Raw genomic sequence first — 7,853 nt, 5'->3', positions numbered from 1 at the left:
TGCCGTTGTGCTTCTATTACTGTTTCATCCTATACGTATTTTGGGTTTCCCATTGAAAAACATGCACACTGCCATTATATTCATATTAGAGGCGGTTGATCATTTATATCACTGCTCACAGTCTTCAAATTTATAATATATTTTTCCTTTGCACCTTTACCCATGTGTTATGAAAATTTCAGTTTCTCAGGAATAATATCAATGTTGATAAAATATGGATTTTAACACAGCATCCTTTTAAGAACTAACAGGTTTATTGTATAAAACTTCTCTGTGAATAAAAATGTATTTCAATTACACGAACATTATACATGGAGTACGTCAAAACTTAATCTTTTTTAATATTGTGAAGAAAAGAGCAATACCAAGTAAAAAACAAATATTTATTGACAAAACATAAAAACAGTGGTATATGCGAGAGTTTGTGTGCGTACAAATTATCGGGTATGTAAATGAGGTTTTTCTTTTATCAAAAAAAATATACTTCATTTTGTTGTTTTTAATCGCGATTTTACGAAAACATCAGTGTCCGTTTTTGGTTTTAATATTTATAACAGTTACTAGTTTTACCGCTTTTGGCAGATCATACTGCTGATTAAGAAATAAATTCGCATGTTTCCTAAAGTTTTTATGCATTAACAAATTCAATTAAACCAAGAAAATGTTCATGAAAAGTTTGAATATGACTAAATTTAACGTTTGCCGTCAGTACATTGTATGTAGAGTTGTCGTTCGTATCTCTTTCAGTGTATGACGCTACACTAAAAATGAGTTCCATTACGAAAAACTTTCATGGTTCTTTATAATTTAGTTTAACATATGTACTTTGAACGAATTCTAATATTCAAAATAAGATTACTTTATCATTACATTTACTTACATTATGGAAATAAGATTAATTAAGGAGAAAATGACATGAACTATTTGTCGCGGATGTTTATGCATGTTTTCTGTTGAATATCATCGGAGTAAATCAGCCGACATAGCCTCGCTTTCGTCTCTATGTAATCAACACAAATTACTGCGCATGTTAAATACGTGATGACCATGGGAGAGATTGAACATAGTTCAACTCCCAAAAATCAAATTTCAATTGTTCAACTTTTTTTAAAGATGACATTTGTCCTTTTTCTCTGCTTCATTTATGCAACATACTGCGTACTATAACAAGTTAATTTAAAATATATGTAAAGAACTTGACCCCTACAATTTTTTTAGCACTTTACCTCTGAGTACGGCTTTTTTAGTTTTAAATATAGGCTTTATATACATTTCTACAGAAGTATTTTGAGAAGACAAAGTTTTTTTTTAGATTCCAACTAAGACTTTACACAATTAACACTGAGACGTGTACTTTACAAATCCACACATATTTAAACAGAGTTATATACAATTATAAAATCTCCCTGAGTTTCCATTGCACATCTTACAGATGATAATAATGAAAATTTAACATTCAATTTAAAATCTAGGATACTGTAATATGAAAAGGACAAGATAGGGTAAGAGCAGTATTTGGTCCCCAAGTTTGGCTGTCTTTCAGAATGATCCAACAGTTTATCCATAAAAACCTGTTGTCACCCCTGTCACAAAATGAGTATTGGTTTTAAGATTAAGAATATACAGGGACCACAGTAAGGTCAGGAAAAAGATCAATTTCCGTCATTTCTCATTTTTATGCAAATTTACGTCAATTTTACAGTACATTTTCTTTCAGAAAACATAGAGCACACGCTTGCCTATCTTCCAAATTAATATATATTATACACTAATTTCAGATACAGTTTATGTGAAAAAATCTCAAATAGGCAAGCTTGTGCTCTATGTATTCCGAAGAGAAATGTATCCAAAATATGAAATTCCACCAGAATTGAGGAAATTCTAGAAAATGCCCTATTTTGCACACTCTAGTGGCTTCCATGTAAGCTTTGAATCAAAATTAGTGCTTGTATTAAAGTGAGGATCCTTTTAACCTCTGAACTACAAACTATCACAATTGTACCATTGTTCTGATTTTTATATCTAATAAGGGGCCAGATTCGGCTGTTACCCTATCTTATCCTTTATCTGAAAATATATAGTACTGATTTAATTCTTATTTCATGGTATTTTCTGATAGAAAAAAAAATTATATATTGATTTTTGAAATTATGATATTCTAATACAAATAGAAAGTTAAATGAGGATGATAATGATTACATTTTTTTCTGGAATGTACATGTACACAATGAACTTTGTACTTCTCATTAATAATTCTGTACCCAACTATACATATTCAATAATCAGGAAATTTTATGTCCTCCAGTTTGTCAAATCCTTCATTTTCAAAATGCATCTCCGCACATTCACCCTGATTTGAGATGATACTGACAGAAAGACAAGTTTAATATACTGTATCTTCAATGGATATGGAAGGGTCTCTATATTAAGATTACTTCATCCATGAGAAGATTACTTATTTTTTTCTTAGGTTGTGATTTTATAAATTCATACCAAAGTGTATACATTGAAAACCAACTGTGCAGGTAAAGAAAGGGTGTATAACATAGAAATGAGTAATAGACCATTTATTGTTCAAGAAATTGAATATAATTCAGAACGATGAAAACAAGTTCAACATGTCTCTCTCTATCCATTTTGTCTTTTTATCTTCCTAACGTCATGACGGAATACCTGTAAAATGAAATTCACAAATTAAAATCACAATAACATCAGAATCAGAATACTATCTCTCTGTCCTTCTCTCTCTCTCTCTCTCTCTCTCTCTCTCTCTCTCTCTCTCTCTCTCTCGATGTGTCTCTCTGGGGGCTTTGGGTTCTAATGACTGTGTTACTAGAACAATTTTTAACAGATTATTTCATTCAAAAGAAATACTTACATGTATATTTTCCCATGTGTTACGTTTGGTTTGCGTTTAAATGCATCTGTGACAGACCTCCTAGCAGTTCCTCTAAACATTCATGAACAATCTGAGACTACAATAATTCAAGAATTCATAATAATTGAATCGATTTGGGTTAATAATTACGAAAATTTTTATGTCATTAAAATAAAATATTTTAAGCATATGGTAAAACAAAAAAAAAATTCACATGCTTTTTTAAGAAACTCTTTTAAGCAAATGTTAAAATTGAGTACGTCACTACTGCTCATTATAAAGAGCGTGCAAAGAATTTATTAAGTAAATGTTGTAAGCAGAATGAAATTTTGGGCACGATAAAGCAAAAAAAAATCACTTGATACAGTTATCTTTATCTTCTGTTAATATAATTACAGTATATTTTGAATATACAGGTTTTAAAACTTTCAGCACTTACTTACTATACTTACTTACTATATTTGTATATAAAACTCCTCCAGGGTTCCCGCGAATCTGTACTTCTTTTTCAATTACATTTTTACCTCGACCAAGATATTTTGTCACTTTCACTTTGGTTTTCTCACACATTCCTAAAGCTTCTAGTTGTCTTAAGATCCATAGTCGCCTATTGTCTGCTGACACCCAAACTCCATTTTCTCGACCACACTGATTTTTGGGAAATTTTCTATTTTACAGCGTCCATACACTAAATCGTCTAAAGTTTTTCCTATTGATTTCTTTGCATGTCTGGTTTCTTCTCTAAAACAGCTAGCAATCGTTCGCTGACTGAAATAAATTTCTGATGGTGCCAGTTCTTTGAAAGGCATTTTGCTTAATGTTACTGTTATAAGTTGTAAGAGAACTTATATATTACAGCACAGGTCCTATTTTTAGATGGTTAGTTTTTCCAGGTCTATTTTTAACATCCAATCGAGCGATAACCAATTTCATGTTTTCTGAAAATGCTCGGTCAAATTGATAAATAAATACATGCATCACGTTCAATAGATAACAATGCAATACGTAGCAGTTTACCTACTGATAACACATACTGTATATATATAAGTAATATTTGTTATTTCAACTTTATTTTCTGTAAAAGCTGTAAAAGTTTGCTTCCGTCAAATAGTCTATTTTCCTCTTGATTTGAAAGAACTTATTCCATATCTATTTTGATACCATATTTTGATGTTTTGTTCAAGTAAACTTAAGTATAAATACACTTCAGGTCTTATTCAAAGTTAACCGAGAAAAATAAACGAAAATTGAAAAAGAAAAAGAAATGAATCATTTAAAAATAAAAAAAGAAAAGAAACCACCATGATTTCTAACAACGAAAATTTAAATCGTTATTTATTCATGGTGGTATTATTTATCCTGGTCTGATATGAACATGTTATTTAGTCCAAAATGATTTCTCGTGAATCCTTCTTAATAAGATCATATTGTACTTTCGTTTTGTACGATGTTCATCAAAATTTTCTTTATTTTCATAAGCGCCCTGTTATTAGCAGACCTATTTTTGCATTCATATGAAGCAGAATTTGTACAAAATCTTACGCGTGAAAAGAAGATTACATTTGCTTTAGCGTTCAACTCAACATTTTTATAAATCAACGATGTATTGTCAATTAACAATGGTGATTTCAATTCCTTTGTCCATACGATATAACCTGGTGAGCTTGGGATTTAAGATACCACAAAGTCTATCACATCTGTTTCATTCCTGGATATTTTCCTTGAAAAAGACGTTAATGTGAATCTAACAACCAAGTTCTATGATCTACTTTTCTATCATCAATTTCCTTTATTTATGCAGCAGTATACCTTTATCACCTGCATACAGCGTTTATATGATACGCAAGAGTATTCTCTATGTATGAACAATTTCTAAAACGAGGGGAAGCTCACTACTCCATGGCACCTGATCCCACATCTAATGTTTTTGAGGTTCGTGTTTGCTCTGCTCCTATTTAATATTGTTTTATGGACTTTGATATCGAATATTGTTCGTTATCTTCATATCCTTTATTCAACTTTTCTTTCCCAATGATAAAGAAATAATTTCTATAATCAAATGCCGAATAAACAATGTTTTACCTATGAAATATTTCTGCTGTAAAATTTGAGTAAATTTGATCTTATCTATGCCATAAAATATTGCCTTTTTCATAATATTCTAAAAATAGAAAAGATTTATACTATCGAGTGGTTTTCTGGAATCCCTATATCTATCCACGAGGTTTTGTTTGATATTTAAAAACTTGAGTGTTTCGAGGTGGATATATGTCGCCTGCTTTATAGCTTCATAGAAGATAACATTATGTCGAACGGGGACCATTTATTCATTTGCCGCTCTACTTTTGGAAAACAAACATAACATTAATAAATACACATTTATTACACATTAATAATACATTAATACACATTGATAAATACACCACAAATATTAAGACCGATTAAATGGCATTATTTATATTAAATCTGACATTTAATTAAATCGAAAATTGTTTTTCAAACTTCTAGAGATCGACCGCGTGGCGCAGTGGTTAGAACGTGTGCTCTAGAGTTGCAAAATAATGAGTTGATCCTTACGTCGCGAGTTCGTATCCCAGTGTAGGAGGTGGAGACCGGTCCTTCGGATGATACCATGTCGCAGTAGGTGCTGGCACGAAAAAGATCACCCACTGCTCAATGACCCTGAGTGCCGAGCATAGGACAAAAAAATTTGCAGCTTTTTTTAAAAACCACTTATTTTGCTCAGATTTGTAGAGAATGTTTCCTCAGTTGCATCGTTCTTGATATATTAGTCGGTAGAGGGCTCGCTCCGTGATCGGAAGGCCGTCAGTTCGAATCTCGACTGTGATGACCTAAGCCAATTCAAATGAGTAGCAATTGTTCGTCATGCGCTATGCACTTTGAAGCTAAAATTGCGAATGAGACCTTATAATTAAAACCCGAGGCCCCATATCATAATAAGCGTTTGTACGTTTGTACGATGAAGATCTTTCACTGCTTAATGGCCCAGAGGGCCGAGTAATGTAAAAAAAATTGAAGACCTTCATCGGTATATGGTGACGTTTCTATATGGGTGAAAATTTTTTAAATGGGATGTAAATCAACAAACAATCAAACAATCATTCGGGATAATTATTCGTCGCGTATTGATTTCAACTGACAAATCGCGAATAAAAGTTTGTTTACAGTATATGTAACTAAATATATTTTACTTGACACATGAATCAAATAAATAGGTACTTATTTTTTTTAACCATTATTTACATCACATTATCCCATGAGTTGTATATTCTATAAATTTATTTGAATTTGTAACAATTAAATTAAGTGTATAAGTACAATCATGAGTTCTCAAGAAGCCAACAATAAGGTTGTTAAATATAAATCAATGGAGATTTTAAAGTAAAATTTACCGTAATTTTTTGTCAAAAACTGCTTTTCATTTCAACATAAAATTAATCTTTAAAAAACACTATCAACATTTCTGTGCCTGTGACAACTGTCTCACCCAGCACTTGGAAAAACTTCAATAATTAAAAGAGGATGTTTAAAAAAAATATCATCGTCAGGGGATTAAAAACATATAGTGTTCTTAAATATAAATATACAAACTGTATATAAACAAAATAAATAAATAAAATCTATCTACACTTTTCAATAAAACGTTTGTTCACATTCATAAAATATACAATGAATGCCATTTGATGTTCCCTTCATTCTCATCCTAATTTGAACATTCCATATTTACATTGATAACTATTCCAAAGGTTTCTCCATTCGGTGAATATATTCAAGGATAAATTTTTCTTCATTTGTATGTAAAGCACTTAGCAACTGAACATCTACTGTTTCTATATCTTTTGCTGTGAAGCTATGAAACATAGTATAATCCATTGATATTTTTACGTTTCCAGTAACGGTGAATTTTCCAAGAACTTTCTCGGCATGCTTTAAAACCCAAAGCTTTTCATTTTCCAATGTGTAGAATTTATTTTCATACTCCATTACATTCAGCTCATGACTGCGCATTCCAGAAGTAAATATTTCAACGAGAATTCTTGTGATTGATCTTCCGTCAAATGTACTCAATATGGAATTCCTTGTGTAATATACATTTGAAAGAAAAATATTTACTTTTTTCTTTGTATGTAAACTATTCAATCTGATAAAGCTTTTCCATTCTTTTCCACCTATTCTGTTCAAAGATTTCACAGAATCATGAAATTTGTAAATTGGTATATTCGTAGGCGTTGGAATAATGGTACAGGAAATTTTTACATTGCCACTAATTCTTTGAAGCATTTGTAATGCTAACAATTTAAGCACTTCTTTGGAATAAAATTTTTCTTTGTGTTTGAACACCTTAATGGACCTTGTCCTGAATGATGCAAGTCCGTTATCTAACCATTCTCCTAGGTCATTTCCATCAAATGATAACAAAGTGTCACCAGCAAATCCAACATCCAAAGGGTTCAAGTTTATAACCATTCCATAACAGTTAGCACGGAGATTTTTTACCTTTCTTTGTACAGATTTTGCTCGCTCTTTAGTGCATTCATTGGTTTCAACTCCCAAATCTTCAGTTTTCGCTAAGCTAATGTTTTTTTGGGAGCGAAGATATCTGTCCATGGTTGTATGCTTTGATATATCAATTGCAACATTTTTAGATATATGATTATCTCTCAATGTACTAGGCGAAGTTTTGTCTTTTGACAACAAATCGATAGGCGATTTCATGTACCCTACAGTGTCACCAGTTCTAAGCTTTGAAAGGCTACAATTTTCTGATTTAATATCTCGTGCTGAACTTGTTTTAGTTTTTTCTTTGTACAACGAATCGTTTGATGTTTTCTTGTAAATTCCAGCTTCAACAGTTGAACAACTTGGAGTTACAACACTTTCAGACGCTTGGCTATCTCTCAATGTATCTGACAAAGTTTTATCTTTTGACAACGATTCTTTGCCAATGGGGGGT

The sequence above is a fragment of the Saccostrea cucullata genome, unplaced genomic scaffold, assembly GCF_032062105.1.
Source record: "Saccostrea cucullata isolate Sc308-1 unplaced genomic scaffold, CSIRO_AGI_Scuc_v1 ctg120, whole genome shotgun sequence".
Lineage (NCBI taxonomy): Eukaryota > Metazoa > Mollusca > Bivalvia > Ostreida > Ostreidae > Saccostrea > Saccostrea cuccullata.
The sequence above is the reverse complement of the archived record's forward strand: the minus strand, read 5'-3'. Positions refer to the sequence as shown.